A 14,566-nucleotide genomic window follows, 5' to 3' on the forward strand; every position below is an offset into this window, starting at 1 on the left:
ACCATACTTCTCTGCCCTCACTGCACTGGTTTCTTGTAGGTTTGTGAGTTCCAAGTTCCTCACACCCCCACTCCTTTTTTTGACTGCATGTTTATTTCATACTTCAGTTTAAGTCTCTTCTTCCAGAGGCCTTCCATGATCCCAGCAAGTTAGGTTTGGTCCTGCTACAAGCTCTTATAGTGCCCTGCTTATCTTCTATAGTCTTCATCACAATTATAATAGTTTGTAATTATTTGTCTAAAGCTTGTAAGTTCCATGAGGGCAGGAACTTTGTCTTGCTTACTACTGTAACCCTAATGCCTAGCACAAAAGAGGAGTTCAATAACTATTTCTTGAATGAATGCTATTTTCCCCCTTTTGGCACATAGTTTACTGTTTCTAATCTGTTGAAGACAGGAAAACAGCCAACCTACTTACAATTGTTTGTAAACTAAGTCAAGACTAGATAAGGTCCAGTAAATAAATGAGGTCCTCCAGCATATGCTATGTGGGCGCTATTAAATGCTGTAAGATATTCGGAGAAAGAATGTGGGCAGAGTGGAAAGTTATTTGTGCTCCCAACAAATCTCAGCTGCAAACTGACTACTTTAAAGAACTCAGTCTATTATCTGAAAGGCAACTCCTTTCCTCTCTAAGGTCAGGAGATACTGCAGCTAATGAATTCCATTAGTTCTAGGGTTCCCAGCTGCCCTCCCCTTCCCTCAGCCTTGGATTGACTCCCCAAAATGCATAAAGCTAGGGAACAGTGCTCAAGCTCGTGCACATGGGGGCATTCCTGGACACCTGGGCATAAGCCACCCCAAGGTGGCACTTCCAAGGAGTAGGTGGGCAATTATCCATTAACCTGTTGGGGGCTCCCATTGGACAAAGCCCTGTAGTGGAACCCAAAGGTAATGCAAAAACTACTCAAGTCAGAGAGAGGGGGTGCGGTGGGGGGAGAGAGAACCCAGCAGTCCTGTTGAAACATCTGATTTCCTTCGTGGCATTCTGGTCCTGGGTGTTCTGGCAGAAGGTGCTAGGTTAGGAAGAGCACCCGCTCCTGGAGGCTAAATGACCAGCGCTGGCATCACATGACCTCGGCTACAGGATTTCTCAAGCCTGCAGCATAGGCCTAGGGATTCTTTCCAAGAAATGGTTTTATTTTCCTCAATCACCCAACATGGTGATTACGAGAAAGTCAGTATTACTTTGTCGTGGAGTTCATAAGTTTACTAGCAATTGCTGGGGCGTCCCCTCCTACCTTCTGTTCCTGTCCACACCCCAGCAGCTCAAGGGGCCCGGCACACAGGGTGCAAGGAGCCGAGCGCAGAGGCCTCCTCTCAGCTCCGGGCCAGCAGCGCTCCCCGGGGCCAGCGGCCCCCCGTTAGCTGGCCTTGGCGGCCAACACCAGCAGGTAGGGTCTAACTAAAACTGTCACCGTTCGCCAGCACCCCTCGCTTTAGGCGATGACACCCCACTCCCCTTCCTGACGGGAGAAACCCATTCCCAGCCCTCGCCCCGAGCCCACCGCACGTGGCAAGGCCTGGCCAATCAGAGGCCTGCCCGTAACCTTTGACCGCAGGCCCTGGGACAAGGTGGGCCAATCAGCGCCCTCCTCGCAGCTTTTCTCGCGTGGTTTGGAGCAGCTCTGGCGGCGGCGGACGCTTCGTCGGGCGGGCGAGCGGGCTTCGGGGGGCCGCGGTGGACTCTTCTACCCCAAAGCGGAGGCCGTGCTCTGATCGTCCTGTGTGGGCCCCCGGCTGCAGCCGTGAGTTAAGCACAGCAGAGCCGAGGAATGCAGAGAGAGGGGGGCCTTGGAAGCATCACTGGGGCCCTGCCACCCAGCCCAGCCCGAGGCGGCCTTCGTCCCGGATCACCCCATCATGTGAGTCTCGGCACACTTAATTTCCAGCTTGAAGTCTTTTGAATCTCCCCTTTCTCCATGAATTGGAAAAGTTCCTTGCCTATAGTCTCCACAGTCTGCTCCTGGGCACAGGTGACCACACTCTGTGGTTTCCAAAGGTACTCACTCCCCACCCACCTGTTACCTGTGCGCCCTCTTCCTTTACAAAGGGGCCCCCTTTTAGCCTCTGGGGGACCGCACGTTTGCTGGCCTCGTGCCTCCAGAATCGGACTGACTTCCTTTCCTAGAATCATGTATTTTGGGGCTGGACCTGCCTGTAAGCAGTCTAGTTCAAACTCTCCTGTTTTATATATAGTAAGAAACTGTTTGACAGAGTTATTTGTCCCCCAGAATTTTGGCGTCCCAGTTTTGGAGGACGGGGACCGAGTCTGTCTTGTCAACTTCTATATCCAGAGAACACAGAACGGTCCCTTCATCAGCCCAGTAAGTGCTGGTCGCTTGGCTGAATGCATTTATCAGCCGGGTGGTTTCATCTGAGATTAGGACCGATCTCCCTGTTACCCCTTCCTTGAAGCCTGTGACGCCAGCCCTACCCGAAAATAAGAACACTGGAGGCCCAAGGTTGAAAAAAGAGAGAGAGATGCCTGTATTCAGTACAGTATTGTTAATTACAGTCATGCTGTTTATTAGATCTCTAGATTTATTTCAGGTGCTCTTCTCACAAAAGAAGTAACTGTGTGAGGAGAAATGTTACTTAGCTTGACTGTAGTAATCATTTCACCTTCTACATGTATACCAAATTATCATGTTGGAGACCTCAAATGTATACAATTTTTATTTAAAAAATAAAATAGACTCCAGAGGAGTGATTTCATGCAGAATAGCAGAGTGGGAAACTCTAGGGCTCAGTCCTTTAGCCAAAACAACCAGTGAACTGGTGGTATGTGTGTGTGGGGGGGTGATTAGAACCAACAATTTCAGAACTCTTGATGTTAGGTCTACTTTACCACAGTACAAATACAGGGTGCTCCCCCAAAAATGTATACACTACTAAAACCTGACAGCTCAATTGATATTTCTTTCAAATTTAACCCATTGGAATTAATAATTATTCAAAGTGTGTATACATTTTGGGGGGACACCCGCTATATACATATGCAGACTCCAAACTCTTCCCCTGGCAGTTCTGATTCCAAAGGCCTGTGTGGATTGGGAATCCTCACCCCAGGTGTTTCTTATCTCCCAGCAAGGAGGTGAAATGCTGCCAGATACCAAACACGTGTTCCCTTTGCAATATGCTAAGTGAGAGGCTCCTGGATTCTCCATTGCCCTCCCTGTCCTTTGCCACAGCAGGTGCCTGGCACACCTTTGCTGAATGAATGAATGGGGAGATGGGACCCACGAAAGGACCACCTTCCTCCTTTCTGCAGGCCCAATTGTTGTCTGTTGACTAACAAGCGGTGCCACATCTCAGCACTGACTTCTCCAGCCTGCCTAGAACCTGCTTCCTTTGGCCAAAGGGCTCCTGCTTGGACCCATCCAGCTAGGCCCGGATACCTGATCTTTTAACACCGAATAGCCATTTGCTATTGAAAATCTTACCTGAAATGGAATTAGCAAGACCACAGCATCTCTAAGTTGGACAAACTCATATAATGTTACCCTTCTGTATATTAGGACTTGTGCACCAGGAAAGATACCTTTGTCATTAAACTCAGGTAATTCTGACCAAGGTGAAATCTTGCTCACTACAAAGAAATGGTCATAGCAAAGTGACCTGGGCAAGTGCCTTTCAGTCAACTTAAATCTGCTGGTGGTACATCTCCCTCTCCTACTTCCTTCCAAACTCCCAAAGTCACCAGATGGCTCATCTACTTCCAAGGGTAAGGTCTACAGGCTGGGACAGCTCACTTTTGGACTGCCTTTCTGCTCCCCAGCCTGGGCACACATGCTGGGCTATAACCTAGCTCCAAGGGAGAAGCTTCAGCATGTGAACTTGGTGGCCCCCAGCCTGGAAGGATGATATTTTTTTAAAATATGTTTTTATTGAGTTCAGAGAGAAGAAGGGAAAGGGAGAGAGAAACATCAATGATGAGAATCATTGATCTGCTCCCTCCTCCACACCCCTACCAAGGATCAAGCCTGCAACCTGGGCATGTGCCCTGACCAGGAATCGAACCGACAATCTTTCAGTACACAGGACAATGCTTAACCAACTGAGCCACACCGGCCAGGGCAGGAAGGGTGATAACTTTTTGATACCATGATGGCATGGGATATGTTTTCTTTATAATCATCAAATAAGGTGGATATACCTAATCCTTTTTGTTTTATTATTGAAGAGAGCGGGCGGGGGGGGAAACATTGACTTGTTCCACTTATTTATGCATTCACTGGTTGATTCTTGTATGTGTCCTGACCAGGGATCAAACCCACAACCTTGGTGTAATGTATCAGGATGACACTTTGACCAACTGAGCTACCCGGCCAGGGCGATATACCTAATTCTTTTTTAACAGCTGCATGGTATTCGATAGTGGAAATACACCACCACTGATTTTGCCATTTCCTTAGTGTTGTTTACTCGTGTTCTAGCTTGCCACTCTATCAAACAGCACAGCTATGAGTGCTCTTATACCCCTCTGCAAATGAATCTTAATGGTAGACACCCAGAAGTGGAATTGGAATTTTGATAGGTTCTCCTGTATCAAACATACATTTAGCTACTCATTTAAAAAAATTTCCTCAGAGTAGCTTAAAGAAAAAGGGGTTTTTTTGTTCTCATGTAACAAGAAGTCCAAAAGTCAGCAGATCTGGGACAGTGGCGTCAGGGACCATTCTTTCATTCTAACGATTCTCATCTCATGGTCCTGAGAAGGTGGCTGCACTTGTAGACATGATTGCAGGCAAGAAGAACAGAGAAGATAAGGTCAAACAGAGTGCCAGCTGCTTCTGTTCCCTTTTTAAAAGCTTTCCAGAAAGCCCACCCAGTGATCTCTTCTTACACCCATTGGCCGGAACTGAGACCCATAGCTTACCCCTAGACCAACTCTGAAAGGTAGTGAGGGAGATGGGGTTATGGGTGGGGGTTGGGGTGGGCCACCTTGTTTGTTTGCTTTCCAACATGTCCAACGTGGCTGTACAAATATTCTTTCACCAGAGTTCCTAGTTCCCTCACGCCACTGCCAGAACTTTTTCACATTGAAATGATGAGTAAAACTCATCTTTTTTTTTTTTAAAAATTTACACTTCTCTGGTTATTGCTACAGATAGGATGGTGTCAGATACTTGTTAGAACCTCTGGGTTTCCTCTCGGGTGAATTGCGTGGGCATACATCTCCCTGCTTCTCTCGCAGTTGCTCTTCGTATATTGTAGGATGTAAAACATGGATAGTTTCTCAAACACTTGCCTTTTAACTTTGTGTCAGTTGTCTTTTTCACTACATAGTACTTTTTTGGTTATATTTTTCTTTAATTATTTTTTTTCACTTATATTCAATATTGTATTACTTTCAGGTACACAGCATAGTGGTTAGAGAATCATGTACTTTACGAAGCGGTGCCCCTGATATTTCCAGTACTCACCTGGCACCGTACATAGTTATCTCAATATTATTGACTATTCCCTATGCTGTACTTCGCATCCCTGTAACTGCCGATTTGACTTCTTAACCCCTTCACCTTTTCCACCCAGTCCCCCAACCCTCTCCTATCAGGCAACCATTAAAATGTTCTCTGTATTTTTGAGCCTGTTTGTTTATTCATTTATTTTGTTTTTTAGATTTCACAAATAAGTGAAATCATTAGTGTTTCTCTTTCTCTGTCTGATTTATTTCACTTACCATAATACGCTCTAGGTCTGTGTTGTTGCAAATGGTACGATTTCATTCTTTTTTTATGGGAAAGGATAGTCTCTTCAAAAACTGGATATTCTCACCCCGCCAGGCATGGCTCAGCGGTTGAGCATTGACAGATCGTGGTTCGATTCCTGTTCAGGGCGATGCCCGGGTTGCAGGCTCGATTCAGGGTGTGCAGGAGGCAGCCGATCAATGACAACTCTCTCCTCATTGATGTTTCAGCTCTCCCTCTCTTTCCCTTCCTCTCTCAGAAGTCAATAAAGATATATTAAAAAAAAAACAACTGGATATTCTCATGCAAAAGAATGATATTGGACCCTTATCTTACACCTCACACAAAAATTAACTCAAAGTGGATTAAAGATTTACATGTAAGACCTGGAACTGTAAAACTCCCAGAGGAAAAAAACATAGGACAAACACTTCATGGCATTGGTCTTGTCAGTGATTTCTTGGATATGATATTGAAAGTACAGGCAGCAAAACAAATAGACAAGTGGGACTACATCAAACAAAAAAGCTGCGCACAGCAAAGAAAACAAGAGTGAAAAGGCAGCCTATAGAATGGGAGAAAATAATTGCAAACTATATATCTGATGAGGGGTTGCTATATAAAATAAGGAATTCCTACAACTTGATAGCAGAAAAACAAGCAGCCGAATTTAAAAGTGGGCAAAGGGCTTGGAATTCATTCTCCAAAGAAGACATACAACTGGCCAACAGGTATGTGAAAAGATGCACAACATCGCTAATCATAAGGGAAATGCAAATCAAAACCACAGTAAGATATCACCTCACACCTGTTAGCATGGCCATTTTATATATATATATAATATGTGTGTGTGTCTGTGTGTATACATATATATATGTATATGTATAACAACAAAGTAAAACAAAACAGAAAACATGTTATAAAGGATATGGAAAAATTAGAACACTTAAACACTATTGGAATGTAAAATGATGCAGCCGCTATGAAAATGTTCTTCAAACCAGCAATCAAAATCAGAATCTCAGATATCTGCATCCCCAGGTTTACTGAAGCATTACTCACAGTAGCCAAGATGTAGAAACAATCTAAATGTACATACACAGATAAACGGATAAAGGAAATATGGTATATATACACATATACATACACAGTGGAATATTATTCAACCACGAAAAAGGGAATCCTGACATGCTACAGCGTACATGAAATTTGAGGACATTATGCTAAGAGAAATAAGCCAGTCACAGAGGACAAACGGAATGATTCCACTTAGGGATCTAATGTAGTCAAACTCATTGAAGCAGAAAGTAGCATGGTGGTTGCTAGGGTCTGACTGGAGGGGGAAATGAGGAGTTCAATGGATATAACATTTCAGTCTTGCAAGATGAAAAGTGTCTAGTGATCTGTACAGCATTGTGGTTATAGTTAACAGTACTGTACTGTACACTTAAAGATGTAAGCGGATGAGTAGCAGTTTGTTAAATGTGTGTGTTTTCCTCCTGAGTAAAGATGTGAACTGTCGATTGCAGCTGCCTGGGCTGTGCAGCTCCATGGCGCCGTGCTGCATCCTGCTGTCCCAGGGCAAGAACTCACACCTGCAGCTTCCCGGGTCCTGTGTGACTGGACTGCATCTTCCCTCTCACAGTGTCCTCTGCTGCTTGCGGTGACTAGCCTGTGAGGAGAGGACACAACTAGTTCTAGCATCCACACTACTCTTTTGTGAGGTCTCAGAAATGTCTCATTTGCCCAGTGACCAGACCAAACTGTTAGCTCCATTATATTCATTTACTAAGGATACTAAAGTTAATAAAGAATTTAAACAATTAAAAAAAAAAAATGAAGAGGGTGGATCTCATGTATTTTTTAGCACACACATATAAAATGTTCTCTCTTTGTTGAATGTTTGGTAGAGGTTGCCCATAAAGTCATCTAGAGTTGATGCCACCTGGGGGACAGATATTTGGCTGCTATTTCTGCTTCTGCTTCTTTGATTGCAATTGGATGAGTCAGATTTCTAGTGATTCTTGGACATTTAGGCATTTTTCACTTTAATATAATGCCTGTTTGTCTAAGCTAGTTGCTTCCTTTCTTTTTAAATCTCTATAGTTACAAAAACTCGTTTTTTAAAACACCTGGTACTGTTCATTTTGCTTTCTTTCTTTCCCCTCCCTTAATTTATCTATTTTATTAGCCTTTTTAAAAAAGAAGCATTTTATCAATTTTATTAGATTTTAGCTCTCTGCTTCATGAATTTCTTTTATATTAATTTCCTTTGTTACTTTTGAGGGGGTTTTTCTAGCTTCTAAGTTAAAAGTTCAGATCATTTATTTTAACTTTTTTATTGTTTTTATAATAAATGCACTTAAAGCTCTTTTTTTTCTGAGTAGAAGTTTTGTCCCTTCCCTTTAACCTAAATAAATAAATAAAAATAAATCCTCATGGAAGAATATTTTTTTCTATTGAATTTTTAGAGAGAGTGGAAGGGAGGGAGAGGGAGAGAGAGAAACATTGATGTGAGAGAGAGACATCAATTGGTTGTCTCCCACAAATGCCGGATAGGGGGTTGGGGTTTGAACCTGCAGCCCAAGTACATGCCCTTGACTGGGAATCAGACCCTTTGGTGTGCAGGCCAACACGCTTGACCACTGAGCCACACTGGCCAGGACCTAAAAAAATATCTTAGAAATAGATTTTAAAGTTTTCAAGTGTAAGCACTTTGAGGGGAGGGGGGATATCTTTTTGTTTGTGACTTCCATGCAGCAGTAAATTTGGACTTGTATTAGAGCAGTTAAAATAGTCCTTCCCCCAACCCCGGCTCTGTGGCTTGGTGTACAGTCAATATTTGTTGATGTGCTGTGCCTGAACTGGGTGCAAAGTTCAGTGTGTGGTAGCAGGAGTATGTGTGGGCATTTGGTCTAACTTGTGACTTACAGTATTTAGATTCTCTATGTCCTTATGATACGTTAACCTAAAAATAAGCCAAAGTGAGAGGTAACAAGCATGTATTTGAGATTTTTTTAAAAAGAGTCGTTATTCTGGAAGCACTGATGCAGGCAGAAACTCAAATAGTGTTCCTATTAGGAGACAGAGGCAAGGGGAACAATTACATCAATAGAAGGAAGGCATTTCTATAAGCTAACATAGTGTTTTAATTCTAAACAATGTTTTTAATTTTCAGTCCGGAAACCATCAGTCCAGTAGTCACAATATCTGCTTCCTTGTTACCTTCGCAAACAGTTGTTTGGGACAGGATGTTGCTCTAGGCCCAGTCCAAAGGTTATTTTGCCCTGTTTTAACATTCCAAAGGCTTGAGGCATAGGACAGGGGAGGCAGTTCCTCTGGGATAGCAGCTCCGACTCCATTTTAAAGTGGCTCCACTTACCTTATTTTTTTATATTTCTGCCTCCTTAAACTACAGTTTTCTGAGAGAACTCTTGGTCTCAAACTGTAATTGTGAACTTGCTGATTTTCTTCCCCAATCTGATTTGTGCATTTCAAAACTGTGCTGTGAGCAGCATAAAAGTACGTGCTTGTTACAATTTGTTGGTGCAATGTTCTCGTTATCGATGTACAACATTACCTTTCTTAGTGGCACCTATCTTGCTTTGTATTTTGTCCGATATTAATATTATACCAGCTTTATGTTTATTAGAATTTACCTGGCACATCTTTTTTCTTTTTATAGCTTCATTTTTACTTACTTCCTTTTCTGAAAATAAAATAGAAAAATATAGGAAAATGAAAATAATATAACAGCATTTTCTCACTACCCAGAATTGGTAGCTGCTCACATCATGTACTGTTTCTTTTTGTCTTAGTCTCTCTCCCTCTGATTCCCCAACACCCACCCCTACCTCTCCCTTGTTTATTTTTCATTATTATTTATTATGTTTAGGTTTCACCTAGGAAACAGCTTGAATGTGTCTATATCCCTTTTTGGTAGAGCCAGCCTGCTTTTACATTTGTGCCAAGCACAGTGACACTTCCAATATTTAAAAAAGAAATGAGCTCCAGCCAGTTTGCCTCAGTAGTTAGAGCAGCAGCCCGCAGACTGAAGGGTCCTGGGTTCGATTCTGGCCAAGGGTACATACCTCGGTTGCAGGCTCAATCCCGGCCCTGAGTACAGGAGGCAACCAGTTGATGTGTCTCTCTCACATCATCTCCCTCTCTCTCTCTCCCTCTCTCTCTCTTTCTCTCTCTCTCTCCTACCCCACCTCTGTCTCCCTCTCTCTCTCCTCCTCTCCCTCTCTCTTCCTCTCCCCCTCTCCTCCCCCCCCCCCCCAATTCCAGTCTCTGAAAAGCAATGGAAAAAATATCCTCAAGTGAGAATTAAAAAAAAAAAACAGAACAGAGCTAAAACTACCTTTCCCTCTCTCAGTCACATTACCTTCCCCACTCACTCAGTCTTTACCAAAATGTTCCTTTCAGTCCATTTTTATACTTTTACCTATCTAACTGTATGTCTGTTACAAGCAATAGTGTTTTGAATGTAGTTTTTTAAATATGCTTGGGTGGAATCGCTTGGTATGCATTGTTCTGCGTTTTGCTTTTCTCAATTTGTTTATAAGTGTATCCATGTTCTATAGATGTGCCAGGCTTCATACAATTTCACTTCCTTATTCTATTACATCTTACAATATCCTATGTTTTCCTTTGCCCTTCTGCTAATTTATATTGTTCCATCTTTTCCTTCGGTACATTTGTGTGTGTAACTTTTTTCACTCAAACTTGTACTTGAAAGATCCATCCATGTTGTTACAAGTTGGTGTAGCTCAGTCATTTGTCATTGCTGTATATGCTCCATTGTAAAAACACACAATTGACCAGTTCTTCGTAAATGGACAGTAGGACTCTTCAGTTTTGACTATTGTGAATAACTGTGGACACTCCTGTACGTGCCTTGTTGTGTTGTGTACATGTATACATTTCTATTAGGTATATAATTAGAAGTGGAATTGCTGGGTCATAGGGTATGTATCTGGTTAACTTCAATAGAGTGTCAGGCATCTTTACAATGTAGTTTTGTACCGATTTACACACCCAGCATGCCAGTTGCCCTATAGTATTGCCAACAGTTGGTAGTATTAGGCTTTTTAGTTTTTACCACTCTAATAAGTCTGTAGTGATATTGATAGTGGACACAAGGGGTCCGAGGCTGCTTGTCACACTACTTGAGCCAAATTAAGCAGAGACAGGGTTGAATCATATGTGAGCGATTATTCCAATAATACCGGCAATATGGGGAGAACCGTCGGTCACCCTGGAAATTCTGTTCTGACCCCCCTCGCCAGTTGGCTGGTCATATACCAGTGAGGGAGAAGACAACTACATACAGCTTCGATCTTCAAGTATAACAGGGAAAGGGGAGGGGAGGGTCTGCAGTCTAGCCTTCAGGACCTCAAAGTCCAGTAACAGGGTGACTAATCTTGTATGATGTTACAAACAGCTCTGCCTGTTCCTGGGACCGGAGAATGCTCAGCATTCCTGAGGCAAACTCCTGGAGGGGTCAGGGTCTGGGCACAGCAACCAAATCAAAGCATGTCCTGTCCTTGGTCTGTTCTCAAAATGTATTTCTTTTCTGAGTAATGGACCCATCGAGGCATCTTATCTTTTTACAGCCTTGTTTCATCCTTCAGTTTCCCAGGGTCTGTAAGAAAACTTCTTATCTGTAGTTAGTAAGGTGAATAATTATTAAACAACTGCGGCTCTATTCTTATTACGTGCCCTCCCCCACTATCAATATCTTGTTGTGGTTTTAATTTATGTTTTCTCTTTCAAATGAATGAGCATCTGTTTATATGCTTACAGCCATTTGGATGTACTCTTGTGAGGTGTTTATGCATGAAATATGTCCATTTTTTTCTAATAGATTGTCTTTATTGACTTGGAGGGATGGAATTGTATTTATTGAGGTTCTTTGTCAGATATATTATTGCCAAATCTTCTTCTACCCTTTGGCTTTCTTGCCTTTTCACTCTTCTAATAGTATCTTTTGATAAATACCAGTTGTGAACTTTAGTGGCTCATTTAGCAGTCTTCCTTTGCTGTTTTGTTTAAGCAAGTTTTCCCTACTCCAAGGTTGTGAATGCCTTCTATGAATGTTACTGTCTTTTACATTTTGCTCTGTAATCTACTGGGCTTGGTTTTTGTGTGTGGTATAAAGTGGGCATCAGATTTCCTGTCCATCCATGATGCTGAAATAAAACAGGCAAAACTGGTCAATATCCTGGGGCAATGATCAGTTGAATCTTCACTAGACACAATTTGCATTTCTATGGACAGGAATCAACTGACTCACTCAATGGAAGGAATAGAATCAGATATAGCTGACAGCTGATGGCCTATATACTAGTGTTCTTTGAATTCACCTTTGAATGATCGGTTCCCTTGTTAATTAATGAGTTAAATACATCTTTTGACATGTGTTCCTTTTATATCTTTATGATCTATGATTTTATCCATTTAAAAATGATCTTTTAGCAGTTCTAATCCCTTCCTTTTACCATTTGCTGTTCATCTTCTAATGCAGGGGTTTAAATTTCTGGACCAGGGTGACTAATCCAATTATTGGTGACTGAGGATTGGGGGTGGGACAGTCATAACACAGCATTGCTTCCTGGGCACTGGGGATTGTTGGCAAGAAGACAGTGATTGATAGTTCTAGTGTGCCCTATCCCTTAGCTGAGAAATACAGGCCCTTATAATTACCTCATTGATCCTCTATAGCACCAAACATTCTTCCAGTGTTTAATTCAGTGATGAATTAGACAGCAGTCATGTATTAATTTTGTAAACTTGGGTTTCTACATAGATAGACTTGTAACCTACAGAAGAGTGTAATAGGATAGAAAAACACATTTTTAAAATAGCTAAAATAAAAGTGTATTGGTCTTGGTGACAATTAGCAGTGATTGCCAAGTCTGCTATTCCCAGTCCTTAAACATGTCCCCTTACCTCAGAGCTCAGCTCCTCCTAGCACAACACTTTTGCTCCTTTCCCTTTTGGTATTGAATAAGAAAAGCCAAGCAAAAGATCCAAATTTTCCATCTTTTCAAGCATCAATGAATATCAGCTTAGAATAAAGTTCTTCTGGATGTCTCCTGGATGTTCCTTCAGGCAATAAAGAACCTTAGTCTGGGGGTGGGGAACCTTTTTTCTGCCAAGGGCCATTTGGATATTTATAACATCATTCCTGGGCCATACTGAATTATCAACTTAAAAAGTAGCTATCAAGAAAGCTCCTAGATTTATTGAATTTTGAGTCCTGCCTGCGGTTGCCTTGGCAGGGCCAGACCAAATGATTTCACGGGCGGGATATTCCCCACCCCTGCTTAACCTGTCAGTTGGCTGAAGAGGAACTGACCACCACACTTGACAAGGTCCTGTGCATGCTTGCTGAGGAGTTCAGAGTTCAAAGACCAGGATGGATGGGGAGATGATGAAAGGCCTGAGGACAGCCCGAACAATCACAAATATCCCCAAGCGCAAAGAATCATGGAGACAGCTTCTTCAGGACAGTGTTCTGTTGACCCTGCAAACCTATGCCACAGACTTAAAAACTGAGCAAGCTTTAAGGATGGGGGTATATACCAGACTCAGCTGGAGGGAACAGCAGGCCTTACAGGTTCCTTATGGTCAGAAGATGATTTTACACCAGCTGTTGGAGCTGACAGGGCAGAAAAACACATTTAAGAAAGGAAGTATAGCCTTTTGGCCAGAACCACCATCTTCCAGTAATTTGCCAAAATGACCAACACAAAGGGAAAGAGGAGAGGTACCTGCTGTATGTTCTCTAGACCTTTTAGAAAACATGGAGTTGTTCCTTTGGCCACGTACGTGGGCATCTACAAGAAAGGTGATATTGTAGAACCAAGGGAATGGGCACTGTTCAAAAAGGGCCTCACAAATGTTCCCATGGCAAAAGTGGGTGTCTACAATGTCACCCAGCATGCAGTGGGCATTGTTGTGAACAAATAAAGGCAAGATTCTTGCCAAGAGAATTAATGTACGTATTGAGCATACTAAGCACTCTAAGAGTTGAGATAATTTCCTGAAACGTGTAAGGGCCAGTGATCAGAAAAAGACAAAGAGCAAGGTACCTGGGTTCAGCACCAGCCTGCAGCACCCAGGGAAGCACACTGTGAGAACCAATGAAAAGGAGCCTGAGCTGCTGGCACCCATTCCCTATGAATTCATGGCATGACAAGTGTTAAAAAAATGAAAGACCTCTGTACAGTTAAAAATGTTTCTCTTAATTGGGTAGAAGCATGGTGTCCCTTCCCCCCAAAAGTAATTAAAGAAAACTTTGTGTCCTAAAAAAAGAAAAACAAGAATTATAACTGTACCTACCTCATGGCTTAAGTATTTACTGTTTTATGTGGGAGCAAAAAGTGAATAGCTTTTAAAAAGGAAAAAAAAACAGTTCTGGACAGATTGTTGCATTCATTTAGACCAAATTTTTTATTTTTTAAAAATGTGATACAACCATTTAATTTTCACATTAACAATAGTCAACATGTGTGTGACTCATATACACAATTCTCTATGTACACACAAGCACACACTATTTATATAAAAAATAAGTTAAGCTTTAATAATGAAACACAAGTTTACAAATGCAGCTTTTTAAAGCCTAATGAAAAATTTTAAAAATGTGGAAATCTCTGAGACAGGATCATTGTGGAATCTGGCTCTTTGAGATGAAAATATTTTGAAAATTAAAAACCTGAGACAAATCATTGAGTGTTTTCCAAATGCCAATTTTGTAATTCTGCATATTCCTTAATCTACTTATTAGCTTCTTATTGGCTAGAATATGGCTTCTAGGGTTGCCTCCCAAAAGTTAAATATCATACAAGTGGGAAGTTAAGCTAC

The sequence above is a fragment of the Miniopterus natalensis genome, chromosome 18 (genome assembly GCF_054644295.1).
Source record: "Miniopterus natalensis isolate mMinNat1 chromosome 18, mMinNat1.hap1, whole genome shotgun sequence".
Lineage (NCBI taxonomy): Eukaryota > Metazoa > Chordata > Mammalia > Chiroptera > Miniopteridae > Miniopterus > Miniopterus natalensis.